Below are 16,335 nucleotides of genomic sequence, written 5' to 3'. Positions count from 1 at the left end.
CGTACTGGCCAGATTTCATTTTAGGTAGCAGCAGTCTGTCCAAAGGTTAGCTCTAGTTTCTGTTAGATGTTGCAGATTCTGAGGTGACTAGTGAGAGCAGCTAAAGTTCAGAATTCTTACTTCCTGCCTTAGATGTCTGTTTTGTGTTGTTTACCCTCTTTAAAGTACAGCTGTCCCTCACTCCAGGAGTGGCCAAAGCCCAGCTAGAACTTAATCTGGCTACTGCTGTAAGAGACAGTACAAAATGTTTCTATAAATACATTAGCAACAAAAGGAGGGCTAAGGAGAGTTTCCATCCTTTATTGGATGTGGGGGAAACATAGTGACAAAGGATGAGGAAAAGGCCGAGGTACCTCTTGCTTTCTTTACCTCGGTCTTTGATAGCAAGACCAGTTGGTCTCCAGCCAAGTTGTGTGTGTGTGAGTGTTGATGTCCCCGAGGGCAGGGGGCTCTGCGGAGGGGCCTGGGCAGGCTGGGCCCGTCGAGGCCGGTGGTGCGAGGTTCAACCCCGCTCGGTGCCGGGCCCTGCACCTGGGGCGCACCAGCCCCCACAGCGCGACAGGCTGGGGCAGGGGCTGTGAACTGCCGGGGGGGACAGGGCCTGGGGGGCTGGCTGGTGGCTGCGAGCATGAGCCCCCAGTGTGCCCAGCTGGCCGAGGCGGCCAGCAGCATCTGGCTTGTGTCTGCAACAGGGTGGCCAGCGGGACCGGGGCAGTGCCTGTCCCCCCGTGCTCGGCACTGGTGAGGCCGCACCTCGAACGCTGGGTTCAGGTTTGGGCCCCTCACTCCAGGAGGGACGTAGAGGGGCTGGAGGGTGTTCAGAGATGGGCAGCGGGGCTGGGGAAGGGGCTGGAGCACAAGTCCTGTGGGGAGCAGCTGGGGGAACTGGGGGTGTTTGGCCTGGAGAAAAGGAGGCTGAGGGGGGACATTATTGCTCCCTACAACTACTTGCAAGGGGGTTGTAGCAAGGTGTGTGTTGGTCTCTTCTCCCAAGTAACAAGCAACAGAACAAGAAGAAACAACCTCAAGTCTGTGCCAGGGGAAGTTTAGATTGGATATTAGGAAGAATTTCTTCACAGAAGGGGTTTTCCAGCATTGGAACAGGCTGCCCAGGGATGCGGTGGAGTTGCCATCCTTGGAGGTATTTAAAAGCTGTGTACGTATGGTTCTTAGGGACATGGTTTAGTGGTGGACTAGGCAGTACTAGGTTTATGGTTGGACTTGATGATTTTAAAGGCCATTTCCAACCTAAAAGATTCTATGATTCTGTGATTCTAAGATAAGTGAATGAGCATAGCGTCTGTAAAGTTTGCATAAATATTTTTCATACTGCTGAGGCGTTTCAGTTTGCAAGAGCTGAAGGCAAAACCACAAGCTTCTGTGACCTGTTCTGGGTACTAAGTGTGCATATGCACATTCAAAAGTTCAACAAAGATAACTAGAAACTACATGGTTCCCTGCCAACCACCAGTTAAAGTTAAAATGCCTATTTTAATACCTTGCATATCTGCAATCTAGTGGATAACCTTGGGACACAGCAGACTGTCGGTGCTAATAAAAGGTGGGGCTGGGGGTCTTAAACAAGAACAGCCTTTTTACCACTCTGTGGTGTTCAAGTGTGAGATACAGTATTGGGGTGTCCTGGCTGGCTGCTGTTGCCATCTTGGGAGAAAAGGGATACAGCTGTGCTCCTGGCATTTTGTGTCTTTATACATAATCATCAGAAGCCTGGACCACAACTGCCAATGGATGGGAAAGCAGTATAGGATTGGGGTGAAACTCCTTATTGACATTTTTTGGACAGGAGCTGTATTTCCTATTACTCGAGCGTTCTGGGTGATCTTTGATGAAAGTCCCAATTAAACTACTGTCCAAAATGCAACCTGTAGTTTTATGATGGAATATTCTCATTTATTATTTTTTCACCTTGGTTTGGACAAGAACTAAGAGTTCCAAAGTATCATAAAGAGTCAGTGTTTGTAAACCAAAGAAATCTGAAAATACCACAACAAGTGTACACACCTAATTAGATATCATGAGATTTCTCCATCACTAACAATACCAGCTCATTTACTAGGGTAAGACTGCTTGGAGCAATTTTGCTATTAGGAGTTTCTCCTAGAGGCTTTTTTAAATATAAAGAAAGTTTGCAAAGTTAATTGTGAGAGTTGCTGGGACCATTGCTTATAGAGCAATGATGAGGAAGGTAGTTATAACAGAAATGAGTATGAGGCAAGTTAAATTTTAATTTGCAGTTATTCTGGAAAAATCAGAATTCCTGGTTTAAAAAAAAAAGGCAAATGCAATTGTAGAATTTATTTTACATTGCTAATCAGTTTGGAGAACATTTGTGTTTATACATGATACTGATTCCCTAAATGCTGCCTTTTCGCATAGCAGGAGAGTGCTGTAACCAAAAACTCCTAGACTGGATTACTTGAAAGCCAAGAGAAAGGGAGCTTTTGGTAGACATGCTTGTTCTGGGCATTCACCTGTTGTCTAGCAGAACTGGACTTGCTATAAGCTTTCTGTCCAGGGTGAAAACTGTGGGATTTTTGGTAGCTACTGTAATAATCAGTATTAGTGCAACTAGAGACTTGCTCTTTTGGTGTATGTGTTAATCTTGTATTTAACTCTCTTTGTAGGTATCTCAAGATTATGTGTTTGAGTCCAAAACAACAAATAAATTCAGTAGTAAGCTTTTAGCTTTTTGTAGAACTTTTTGGAAAGAGTAAGGATTTGTGCTAGCTTGAGTTTTATAACCCAGCATTACAGCCTCAACAGTTACATTCTTCTTGCATGTGTCACTGTAATTTAGTAAATCTTTAAATGCTTTAGTTACCTTCTTTAGCTAACCAGCAAAATGAGTTATTCAATTCAGTCTTTCTACAGCTAGAAAGCTTAAAAAAATGCCAACAGAGTGACAGTTCTAAAGGTATGCTGAAGTGGCGTCAAAGCAGCATCCTGTGACGAATTTCTGTAGTGCTCTTGGAACTGGCAAGCTCTCAAGTAAATGTAAATATATGACTTTGACATCATTAGAGTGGAACCAGAAGCCACAGTGAAATACTGTATGCTGTCTTTCATGTGGTGGAAATGTTTCTGTGAGGTGTATGTGTAAATTAAAAAATAGCCATTGGCACATGGTTTCCAAGTAACCGATGTCTAAACATGGGTACGCGCTGTCTAAACACAACTTACGTTACACCATCAATCATGATTCGTGGGATTCTGTGTTCTCTGTCAAGTGGACACTTCAGTGTGTCATCAATAGCAGTGATCCGTGACGTGAGGGTGGGAGCTACTGCCGAGTGCAAAGTATTGAAGGCACTCTTCGGTTTAATCCAGCTCCTTCCTTCTCCTTTGTGTACCTTATTAATGTTTTCTCAAAACAAATACCCCATTACTTGAATGCAAGTTCTCACTACAGCTTACTGAGTAGGGGGATTTATTTTGTTCCTTTGGTGAAGATCCTTTAGCAGTTTCCTTTAGAAATCGGCCTTTCTGAAGGTGCCAATTATCAGAATGCTTGAATAGATCCACAGGCAGGGATAGTGTATCCCAATATCCCCTTGAGCTCAGAAGAAGTGAAACAGGAAACTGAAGTAGCAGAAGGTGATGATGTCCTTCCTCTTATCCAAACATCCTAATATCTTTCCTGGATTTTATGCAGTATCCAGGTTCAACTCGTGTCTACATTTGAAGCAGGTTTCCCATCTTCTAGGCAATTGTTTTAAACCTATATTGCACCCTATGTTTTGTGTGGCTTTTCCCCAGTATCTCCTTTCATTGCTGTTTTACTTTGATGCATTAAATATTTAAGTATTTTTTTAGAAAAATTTTCTCATCTCATCCACTGAAATTGCACATGAATGAAAATTCAAAACTGCTGCCAGCTTCCTTATGTACAGCAGCTATTACAAGGAAATAAGTTCAGTAGCAATTCGGTGTTAAACTGTTATCACAATTTGTAAGTGATAGTGCAGAGTGCTGATATTTTCAGATTTTCAGGCTGTGATTCTCTTCATCAAAGAAATGATCTGTGCTCTGGTATGAGTCTGTTGTTCATCAGCATTTGTCACAGTGTTTCTTTCTCCTCTCTGACAGGGGATCACGAGCCTTTTCAGTTTGTGCAACCCGAGGATTTGTACTGAATAAACTCTGCTTGGAGACTCTCATGTCAATTAAACAGTTTTGATTCTAGACTTAAAATCCTTTTAAAAAATGCCAGTGGTAGTTGACAAACAACTGTTAAAAGGATACTTGAGAGGATCTTTCACAAACAACTGTTAAAAGGATACTTGAGAGGATCTTTCACATCCAAATTCTAATACATTTTTTTCTGACGCCAGACTAAACTCGATGGACGGAAGTGAGGTTTTGGTTTCAGCATGCTCGCTGTGCAGGTAGGATGCAATTCAGGCAAGAAGAACATAGTTGTTAGTCAACATTAGTGTAGTTTTTAAAAACCCAGAAATTAAAAAAAAAATTAAAAAAAAATCGAGTATAGTTTTGTTCTTAAGTTCTATCAGATGGTTATAATTTTCTTTAGAAAGTCAGCTTTTAACTCTTTATGCTGGTAACCTGCTGTTCTAATGTTTATTCTGATCTGCTCCTACATCTTAATCTGTGGAATTTTATTTTCATTTTGGTTGTCAGTCTTAGGATAGTTCAACTGTGCTGACTTCACTGGCTGTAATTTTGAGTGAGTGAGAGATGGGAATTGGCTTCAAGGGCTACCAGGAGAATGCTGGGGTGCCATCTCAGGTACTGATCCTGGGATGTTCTGAGCTAACTGCCCACAGTGCCAGTTGAAGTCTGTGCAGCTTAGATTATTTAAAATGTTTGGTGCTGTCCATTGAGTGTGAGTTGTCTTGTGAGGTTTTTTTCTGTCTCTGCTTATGGTGATGCAGCAGTCATTGTCCATGACAGCTATTTCTGAGAAGTGTGACAATGGCAAGTCCCTTAACTGCTGAATAGTGGCATTGATGCATTAGGGATGATGTTTAAATAGCATTTATTGGTCAAGCAAGACTGACATAATGTGGAGCCATGAAATGGTGAGGCTACCTGAAGAAGGTAAACAAGCATGGGAGGTTGTAGTTTGGCCCCATGTGCTGGGTGTGCCTTGTGTGATCCCTTGCATGTGCACATACATGTGCTCTGTGCTCCTGATTTATTTCCTCTTGTGTAATTTCTAAAGTGAGTTTCTGTACCTTACCCCTCTCATCCTAGATTATATGTAGTCCTGGTAAATTTTCTGTGACACAACTATCACCACACCTCTCATGCCTTCAGTGTGCTAGACTCCTTGACTCATGGTGGAACAGATTCATGGTTCTGAGAAGAATCAATGCTTTGAAGAATGTCCTGAACGTTTTTTACTGGAAACTTTACAATTTCTGGGAAAGAACGAAGTCATGCAGTGGTTCTTGCGGTTGGATAAAGTGCTTTAACGTGATATTAGATTAGGATGCTTGCTACTTCATGAATGACACGCTTGATTAATGTTCATTTTTGGTCAGAAGGACCTTTTAGTTTGGATTTAAACAGTCAGTTGTGCCACAACAGTGTAGCAGTTTCTGGCCTAGTTCTGTGCTAGAATGAACACTTCATGAAGTCATAAATATATTAACTTTAACCACATGCTAGGTTTTCTAGAAAGCATGCTTAAGAACTATAATTGCAAACTCTTTGTAAATGTCTAGTTAGTTGACCACTCTTTGGTAAAGGTAAGAGCTCTGAGGCAAGCCTGAATATTTCTGTGCAGCCTTTTAAATCCCAGCCGGGGCTGAAAGGTGTTTAACAAAAAGCCAGCCAAGGCTACAGATTGAAGCCAGTCTAATACAGATCTTCCACTGCTCCATCATCTGAAACTTTAAAATCTCTTAAGAAAAGCTGTAATAATTGATTTGGCATATTATGAAATACAACTGCTGCCACTGTAAGGGCTTTGTTCCGCTCAGATTTTAGAGAATAGCATTTATTTGGGGCTACCCAACATATACTTCTAACTTGGAAGAAATGTTATGCTTGCTTTGAGGTTTGAGCAAAGGAGGATAGCTATTTGAGGCAGTCAAGTCGTATAGTTCCTGTGAAGCTGAAATCCCAGTCTCCTTTTTTTGCACTGTCTCAGTTTTCTTCCCATTCAAATCAATGGCAGCACTATAATTTTAACAGGAACACATCTGTTCTGAGACCTGGTGCGAGTTTCCCTTCCAGCAAAACAGCAAATCGGTATTAGTATTTATAATGCCTGAAGAGGACTGGATACGATGTAGTGAAGATAGGCTGAAGACAGGCACTGTTTGCTAATGCATGCAATTCTTTGGTCAATATATGATTCTGAAATCTGCTTTCATTTTGAAGGCTAGATGGAGTATCAGCACTTCCACAGTGGATCAGTCCTGTGAGTATGCTAGACCAGTATCTTGTGTCTGACAATATTCAGTATATTGTGTCTTTACAGGTAGGTGAGGCACATTTTGCTATATAAATGTTAAAAAGAAAGTATCATTTTTCTGTGCTAAGAGTTCACATCTTATTGAGGATCTTTAGTTCCTTAACCTCATGGAGAACCAGAAGGTCTTGGCCTGTTAATGATGTGTTGTGTGATCTTGAGCAAACCACTTCCTTGTGCCTGTGCTTCCCCTCCCGCTCTCTTCTGTCAGTTTTCCAGAGCACTGGCCTTCTGCTGTGTGCTTGCTCAGTGTCTAGTACAATGGGGCCCTGATCTCTGTTGGGGCCTCTAAACACTACCACTGCGTAAAATAAAAATAATCCTTCTGACAAATAGGGATGTGGGCTGGGAATTTCAAAAGGGCAGAAGAACGAGTCAGTTTTCATGGTCTCCTTTAAAAAGAAGTCAAAGCTTTATGCTCAGATGCTTAAGGCAATTTTTTGAGACCAGTCTTGTTACTGTTGGCTTCAGTGATGTAGGACAGCAGAACAGACTCCAGAAATCTTCCATTATATCTGTCTACCCTTTTAGATGTCACAGGGGAGATTTTTAGTGCAACAGATTGAACCTCAGATAAGATTACATGCTGTAATTACCAGTGGGATTTATTCATCCAATTCTTTAAGCACTGAGTGGAAAAATGCACGTACATCCCTTAAGAAAAGGGAAGTGTGTGCATTTTTCCACTGTAAGCTAAGTAAAGAATAAGATGACATGTAAGCATGGATGGGCAAAAAGATTATAATAAAAGTCATTTATCAAAACAAATATTCAGATTTGCCCTGTCCCTAATATGAGTATTTGGAATAGAGTTATAGAATGTCTGTAAAGTTTGGATGTATTGTTTTCTAGGTTTTTTAGCTGTAAATGTAAACTCAATTAAACTGATAGTTTTAATTAAGTTTGAATTGGCTGTGGTATTACACCACTTTAAAAGCCACTGGAGACACTCAAGTTACGTTTAAAACCTAGTATTATAATTAGTGATATCTGCATTTATTGTTGTGGTAACTGCAGTTTCATAAACGTGTTCAGTACTAAACAAAGCTACAAAATCTAAACAGCTCTTAAGAGCATGTTGATTTCAGCTACACTTTATTCCCTTGGTCATCCACTTAGATGAACTTGGATACAAAAACTAATCAGGAGAAACTTTAAAAGTTCAGGGACAAAATTTAAATACTTTTCTTTGAAGTTAAATAACTGTGGATGGAGTCCTCTAATCCTGTCTGCCACACCTGTGTCTAAGGTACTGCTATACTCTCCATGCTAACCAGCATATCTTGCAGACCTTAATGTGTTTTTCCACATGGTGGTGTCCCAGGAAGAGAGGAGAGCATAGTTACTGTTAAAATCGGGGGTTTTTAGATGCAGCACCATCTTTCCATCTGTCGGATTTGCCATCTGAATTCTTTCAGCCCCGTGGAAACTGGGTACGGGGTGGGGTGGGAGGGAGGGAGGGAGGGATGGTGGTGGGTGTATACTGCCTTGTCATCTGAGTTAATAACAGTGCAAAATAGGGTAAAACTTGCTACTAATGGTATTGTCACCACCCCAGACGCCTTCATTGTGCAGCTCCTGATTCTAAAGGGAATTTTGTTTGGATTTCCCTGTATTCATGAGGCTCTATCAGTGTTGGCTGCACCCCCTGTGGTTACTTTCATTGCCTCACTTGGGATTTTCAGGGCATGTTTATTCATCTGGGAAAGAGTGGGATTTGTCCTGCTTTCCCTATCGTTCACCTGTGAAGTGAAGGAGGTGTAAGCATAAGGGAGTGGCAGAACCCATTTTTTTGCCACACTTAGCTGGGAAGGCCAACTTTTCTGTGGGAATATTAAATGGGATGTGGTCCCCTTCTTGATACAGTTCTGCCATATTAACTCTATGGGCTGCTTGACTGTTCCACAGAAAGGCCGCTGTCTCAAATGCAAAGTTGAAAAGCATTTCAACTTGTACTAAGCTGCTGGAGAGGTTCTTTGCATATTTCAGTTCCTAGCTAAGCTGCATCAACATCCTTGGGTTGTTTGAACTGCCTCGCTCCTCAGTTTCATGCCATCCTCTTCTTCCAGGTGCAAAGCAAGCTCTTGTAGGGTCTCAGAAGTGCTTTCCCTGGAGTTTTTCCCTACAGTTGTAATCACCACTTTAGGATTCTCTTATGCTACTTTGACCATACTATGCACTGTAAAGGGGCTGAGATTAGTGGAGAGGATCTAACTGAAGGTTTTGGAGTAATTTCTGCAGAACCATATTGATTTCATCTCTATTAAATTCATTGAGTTTTCCCATAAGGGCTTTTTAATTTAACTGTTGCTAAAAAATGCTGCACAAATTACCTGGCAAGAATGCTGTGGAGTTATAAGCCCTTCAGGCAGTCCCTTAAAGGCAAAGCAGTAAAGTTGGGTGAAGTATTCACAGCCAAGGAGTTTTTTTATTCAATGAATTTACCACTTTGTCTGTTCGCAGATTACTGACAAACAGCCACTGACTTTTTATGAATTTGTTCATTATCCCACATTATTCAATGCCTGGTTTATGCAATACAGTTTTAGCTTCAGGGCTGCTGGCAGACTGATCCACAAGTATTGTTTGAATACCACTGTTTGTAATTCTTACAGAAAAGCCCTATAAAACTCAATAGAGGCCTGGTGTTTTATTTCTGGGCACGTCTATAAAACTTAGCAGAAAATTATATCCTTACCATAAAATTCTACAGCTTGGTTTAAAGTAGTTATAATTTTCTACTGATTTCTGTATGTTTTTAGTAGCATTTATGTTAAAAAAAAAAAAGGTTTCTTTCATCATTGTTACTCAAGTTTTTGTAGTTTCTGAGAGCAGAGAGAGTTGATAACATGGATATAAATCTTTGGGAATTGACCTCTTTTACCTTTGAATTTGGTTACACTGCAATTATGCTGATGCCCATTATAAGACCATTTTTTGATATTGGAGTGTAAATGAGTATCAGATCCTACTGGGTTCTGTCTCCCACGAATCCTAAAATGAAAACTAAGGCATATAAAAAGGGACTGCCTAATATGCAAGTACATTAGATTTCTCAGTCCTTTTGAGTGGAATTAAATGGCCATGTCTGTGATAGCTCCTCAAGGAATGGGTTTTCATTAGTGAGAGTTAGGCTCCACCCAAATTCCAAGATACTGCTGAACTTCAGAAGTCTTTTTCTGGGGTCCGGACATGTACCTTTGATGTAGTGTGACTCTGTTAGAGACTCTGAACACCAGTGTTGTTCCATTGAGGTAAATAGCTTCGGCTGTTTGCTTGGATTAATTGAAAATATAAAATTCTCTTCTGACAGGTTGTGTTGGCTTTGATTTGTTATATTTATGTTGTTTTTAAACATGTTCCCCACTGGCTTATTCTGGTGTAAGAAGAAAAGGTACAGGTCCAAGGAATTAATTGCCTGGTATGTTTGGTAGACAAGACTGTTACCAAATCTTTCACTTGCAAATGTGCATAAGGAACCAGTAACTTACCTGATGGATTGTGCCGTACCTTCTTTTCACTTAGTGATAATGTTAGCAGTCATCTCATTAACTCCTAGTGCTGTGTTATCAGCATGCTTTAAGGAACCCTCCCCAAAGCACTGCCCATGGAGCAAGCCGGGCGTCACACCTGGTTTGCAGCCACATCGCTGCTGAAGTACCGCCTGAGGAGGCTGATTGTAGGTTTCGCTGCTTTTGCTTCTGGGACTTGCTAGTGTTTCTTTTATCTTGCCTGAAATACTAAATTCCAGCGACCTGTTGAATGGAAGTAGGACGTTAGTTGACCTGCTAACTCTATTTCTCTGGAACAGAGATGTCTGTAGCTAGTCAGATATAAAAAGAATTAAAAACATGACTGGATGACATTTCTATAATGCGTTGGTGTTTCTGTAAGACATAATAAAATATTCAGTGCTTGAACAGATGGATATAGCCACAATCCTTCTGAAGATGTTATTTTAAGGATGTGGATTATACTGGATTAATAGGCCAGTAACTTGGCAGAATTCAGCTTTTTGGTGTTTCAACTTGTAGAGCTAGTTATAATTTCCAATGATTTAGCTGTAAGTTACACCATTTACGAAAAATGAAAATTAACTTCTAAAATATGGATTACTTTTTTTTCCTTTAATGAAAATTCTATTTCTAGATAATTCTAAGAACCTTAATTCTTTTAACTGCCAAACTGTTTCCTCTGGGCTAAATTTTGACAGATACTTAGGATTATCAGGTTAACATGTAATGGATAAAAGATGGTGAGAGGCTATGGAAGAGAAAGCTGTTGTTAATGAATCAGTTTTCAGTACTGGGGTTTTTGTGTTGATCCATCAGAAGATATTACAATCTTGACACCTGTCAAAGTATTACTGGTCATGATAAATCGTATGGTTTTTAAATGCAATATTTAGCAACACTGGAATTCTGCTAAAGTGAATGGTATCTTCTTGTTCAGCAAGAAGAAATACAGGTTATACTTGGACCTCCAGAAACCCATACTACAATCGATCTTCATAATGGTGTGTATTTCTTGTTTTAGATTTGGAAGCTGGCACATATTGCCATGAGTTCTTCTCCAAAGTAAACTCTTTAGCCTTAGAAGAGTGGTTAAAAAGACCCAGGATGGTTACAGGAATCCTTCCTTCCATTTTAAAGAAGCAAGGTGTATGAAGGAGAACTAGCATCTTTTATTAGGCTGTCTCATAAAACAGGAAGGCATACTGGCTTGGAGCACCAAGATAAGTCTGTCATAGTAAAATTCTCCAGAGAAACCTTTTGAGAACTTTTTGCTTATTGAGATACTCTGTGGTGTACAGTTTTTTCACTGCTAGCCCACCGTGGCACAAGAGGTGAGAGCTGGCTAAAAGGGGGAATGGTAGTTTATATGGAGTCCGTTTTAGCTTACAGGAAAACTAGTTTAAATGGATCAGTTTTTTATTACCACTGCAGTTAAAAAGAATGTTAGAGACATTTAATCAGCATTAGTTTACTACATTATTAATAAAGTTATTAAAATCTCAACAGTTACTATGCAATGCTATTTGAACTATCACAGTTATCTTTTATACTGAGCATGGGAATAACTGCAGCATCTCAAACCGCAGTGTATCGTGGTACCCGCATTCTTCGGAGCTGGTACAAATCTGATATGTCCTCCTTGAATCCGTGGTATCGGAATGTTTAACAACTTCAGTGTGCAGACATGTTGGTTTCTGGTAATCTGGTAAGTCAGTGTAATGAAAAGATGGTCCATTTCCCTGTCACATGGTTATGAGAACTTTCCTTAATTCAACTTGCATATTAAAATGTTTTCAGAGATACCAGTTCTGGAAAAAAGTAGACGTGGTTTGTTTACATGGTTGTACATAAAGTTTTACTGTGCAGTTAATATTTCTCAAGTTTAATGTGTATTACCTTGAGAAGTCTGTTTAGACACTTGGAGAAAACCTATAAAAAGACTTAATTTCAAATACTGATCTCTTGAGATCAGAAGATGATACTGCGTAGCCAAAATATGTAATGACAATATGTTGAGGTCATTCATGGAGAAACCATATTTTATCCTCTGAGTTCATAAAGGATTTCCTGACTTTAACTTTTGTCTTTAAGTCTGAGTAAATAAACATATCTATCTTTTGCTGTTTTTTGGTTTGTGGGGTTTTTGGTGGTTTTATTTTATTTATTTTTTTCTTAATATGTTTAACAGGACTAGGTGTTTTGTGGTTTGTAACTGTGCCCTTGCTAAATTAAGGTAAATGTAGACCTGCACTTGGCGCTTTGGCGAAAGGTCTGGAGATAAACTGGTTAGAGAAACTTACATATTGCTGTCGGGGCAATGTTTTATCACTTGTCTTCCACAGTGCATTTAGAACTACATCTCTACTACATGGTGTTTCTGGTGTCCTACCATAAAATGGTAGGTAAAATACCATAGCTTGGTGGAATGTTTAAAAAAAGTATACAGTGGCCTGTTATTGAAACAATCTGACATTAGTTGGTGTACATGTCCTTCGTGACTCAAGTGTTATTTCAGATGTCCATGATAATGCACTAATCAAAGGATGCTTCATGTGTTCTTAGCAAAGAAATCATACACCAATCTACAAGACTAGCCCAGAACACCAGTTAGTGTTCTTTTTGTGCTTTAAATGTGTGAGATGCTGAGTTTTCAGTATTGTTGTCAGGGGATTATGTTAAGAACATAGTGGAAAAACTGCAAGGACTTTGTTTTGCTGTTATTTTTTTTCAAGTCCTTGGGAAAGATTATTTGCAATGTCCTTGCATGCTCTGTAGCATCTTTACATGATCTTTTGATCATTTTTGTCAAATTAATATGCCTTTTATTATCACATTGAAGAGTGTCTTTCAGCCCACAGAGCATGTAAATTTTATGATAATGAGGAGCTCTTAGTGAGACTAGTATGCAGCATCTGGAAGCATTATAAAAGGCATTAAAATGGCTGAAGACACCTACCCCCTCTTTGTCCCACCTCAGTATGAGAGGATAAAAATTTAGCACTTGCAAAACATCGTGTCAGGTCTTGTAAAAGTATTTTTGTGAGTTGTGACTGGTATTGCATAGCAGGAATGCCATGCCAACAAGGAGTGCCATCCTGTCGGCTCTGTCTGTAACGAGGAACTTTCAAAAGAGTATGTGTCATATGCACTATGACCTCAGTGCAGACAAAGTTAATCCCGTTTTAGAAACATTTGCAAGAGCGCAACAAAAAATTGCCATTCTTGTCCTATCCTTTTTCCTGTGCTTTCCACATGCAATCCAGCAAGTCTTCTTGGTTTAGGATATATACCTGGAATAGCTCTCACTTGAGAACTCAGTTTACATAGTCTTGCGTGAAAACACTACTGCATCAACCTCTGGGCTCACCACCAGAAAAATGCAGGCTTCAGCACTGGATCCAGTAGAATACGTTTGGGGACCTCTGCCACAGGAAGGAAATAGTGTTCGATCACTTCTATGTCTGATTTACATCAGTTAAGTCCACAGCATGTCATCCTTGCTGGGATACCTAAACTGGTTGCCTATATTTTTGTTCTTAAAACACATACCCTCAGCCAAAAAAACCACCCGCCAAACCAACTAACCCAAACCTCAGAGGTCTAATTCTCCTCTCTGAACTTCTGCGCTCAGTGTTGAATGATTTCACTGCATTCCCTCCTGCTGTGTGCTGAGATAAACAGGAAGATCAGGCCTTATGTGTGTTCATTTGTTTCTTGATGTGATTTATGCTGCTTACATCTATTGCTGACTTTGGCCTCATGCTGTGTGCCAGCACAGTTTATGAAATGTAACTGAATTGTTGTGTGTTATTGCTCTCCCTGGCTTCAGCTGATGGCTACTTTCTTTCAGAATAGCAACTGAGAAACTGTTCATCTGCATGAGTCCGTCACTTGCCTTTCCAGTCTTTGTTGGAAATGGAATCCTTCTCCCTTTGCTAATCCTTTCTGAAGCTATGGAGGCCAATCCTGGCTAATCTTCTATCATCATCATCTCTTTTCTAAAAACCTGAATTATTTTTACTTCTCTCTGATGCACCTTTCTGGTTTTACAAATGTTTTCTCTGAACTAAATTAGAATGGATGATGCTTAGATTGTGAAATTAGACTTTGTTCCTCACAAAAATCCTAAATAACTGTAACTGATTTATCCTGCACCTTTATTTATATGTTTCAGTGTCTTTCATCTTTGCCTTCTTGTTCTTACCCGAACGGTTTTCTCTGGAAATCTCTCTGCTAAGGAAGTAAATTCCTAGTGAGGAATATTGAGCTGATTCTACTGTCAATTTTCCCAACTCCATAGCAATGTAATTTCAGTAGTTTAAGCTGAATTATTTCTGTTTGCATTTGGTTCTAAGATCACATTTGAATCCATTCCATACTTTCTGATTTATGTATTTAATTTGGGTAAGAACACTGGGTTCAGCAGTGAAGATTGACCTTGGCTATCTTACAGAAGGTAGCCTGGTAAACGGGATTCTGTGCTGCCACAAACTGTGAGATGCTGGGCCAAGGCTGGGACCTTCTACTGCTGGGCTCTGTTAAAGCAAAAAAGAAAACCCCAAGCCAAAACCAAAAACTTCTGCATCAGCACTATATAGTGCTCCATTTGTGGGTAAATTAGCAGGACAAATACATTCAGGAATCTGAGCCAGTTGTGTACTGTGGCATTTCTGACTTAAAAATTGCTAGACTGTCAAAGTATTATGATTTCTTGGGCATACCGCTATATTTATTTTCTATCTTTTTCTTTTGGAAAGTTTTTTTACATTCATGATGTGTTCAAAGTGAGTGGTACCTCCTTCTGAGGACTTTCTAAAGTAAGAAGCATAAAACCCCCTAACACTGGGGCTGATTTCCAGAGGACCCCACATTAATCATTATGGAAATGATTTGTCACAATAATTTTTTTCCTCTTTTGACACTGGAAGGATTAGTTACCCAGACTTTTCTCAAGTGCTCAACAGATTTCTGAGAATGCAGCTCTTTTATAACCAGCATTTCTGTATCTGTCATGTGAAAAATCATGCTCGTGTTTCTAACAGACTAGAAGATGTGGATGGGGAAGTATCTGGCAACTAGTAAATGAGTCATCTTGTAGAAATAACGTGTATCTGTCTAAGCTGACACCACCTCACTCAGAATATACTTAGGGTGATGCTTCATGAAGATATATGTGCTAAACTTCTGGAAGTTCCTGTTCATAGTGTGTCTTTTGAAGCTATTTAGAGGTATCTTTAGAATTAAATTATGTTCTCGTGAATTTTGTCCTGTGGCAGTTGCCCTTCATTCAGACATCTTAATCATGGAAACATTTCTGAAATTTTTGTGTCAGCAAAGTCCATTCAAATTTATTTAATCAATGAAGGGAATGTTGGTAGAAGATGTTCAGTTATTCCACTGGGGAAATGCCTGTTGCTTGTATTCCAGCTCTACTTAAGGTCAAAGTTTCAGACACTGACGTAACCAAGGAAAGCCAAAGAGCTTAAAATCTAAGTTACCTTGATTGATGGTTTTCTTTCTTTGATCTTTCTCTAGTCTTTGCTAGCGAGGCCTTCTAAGGATCAGTGACATCCTTAGGGGTGTGAATTAGGATTAGAAAACTTCTCCTTAAGTGACCAGAATATATTGTTTATACTTACATTTTTTTCTGTTTAAAATGTTACACTTCAGAAATTGAAATCTATCCACTTTCACAAAATAGTCCTGAGCTATGAGAAACCTCATCCTCTTAAATAACCTCTTTGACTTAGTTTCTGCTTATTCTTTTTCCCAAATATATTTTTGAAGAGTCATCATCATCAAAGGCTTGCTATTTATCAGCTGATTGCATTTTTCTGTATATTTTGTTTAAAAGGACAAATCTCAGCCCTTTCTTCAGTAGGGCTGAAGAAACTGAGTTCATTCATCAAGGCAATTCAGAATCTTCTTACTGGGTATGTGAGCTCATGCCAGTTAGGAAAACTAATGCTTAGTGCCAGTCAGTATGTGAAAGATGCTTCATTTGTCCATCTCTCAGCCTCTCAGGAAACATTCTGACCTTCTCAGACTGGAAAAAAAAAAAATGTTCCCTTCCCTGGAATACTGGACAGCTCTGAGATGGGGTTGAAATGAATTCTCACTGGATCAGAACCTACATAATGAGGAGACATTGTTGAGGTTTGTATTCCTTTAAGGAAGATATTTTGTCATGTGTGGCTCTTCAGGAGAGAAAAACTGCAGTTGCTGATTTTTCTATGGAATTTCTTGTTCTCTTCATACTTTTTTTGAAATTTACTGTACTCTATATTTGCAGAAAAAGGTACAGTCCAAAAAAGATCAAACTGAGCCCAAATCCTCTGCTTTAGAGTGTGATTAAAGACT

The sequence above is a fragment of the Falco cherrug genome, chromosome 14 (assembly GCF_023634085.1).
Source record: "Falco cherrug isolate bFalChe1 chromosome 14, bFalChe1.pri, whole genome shotgun sequence".
Lineage (NCBI taxonomy): Eukaryota > Metazoa > Chordata > Aves > Falconiformes > Falconidae > Falco > Falco cherrug.
This window is presented reverse-complemented; position numbering follows the sequence as displayed.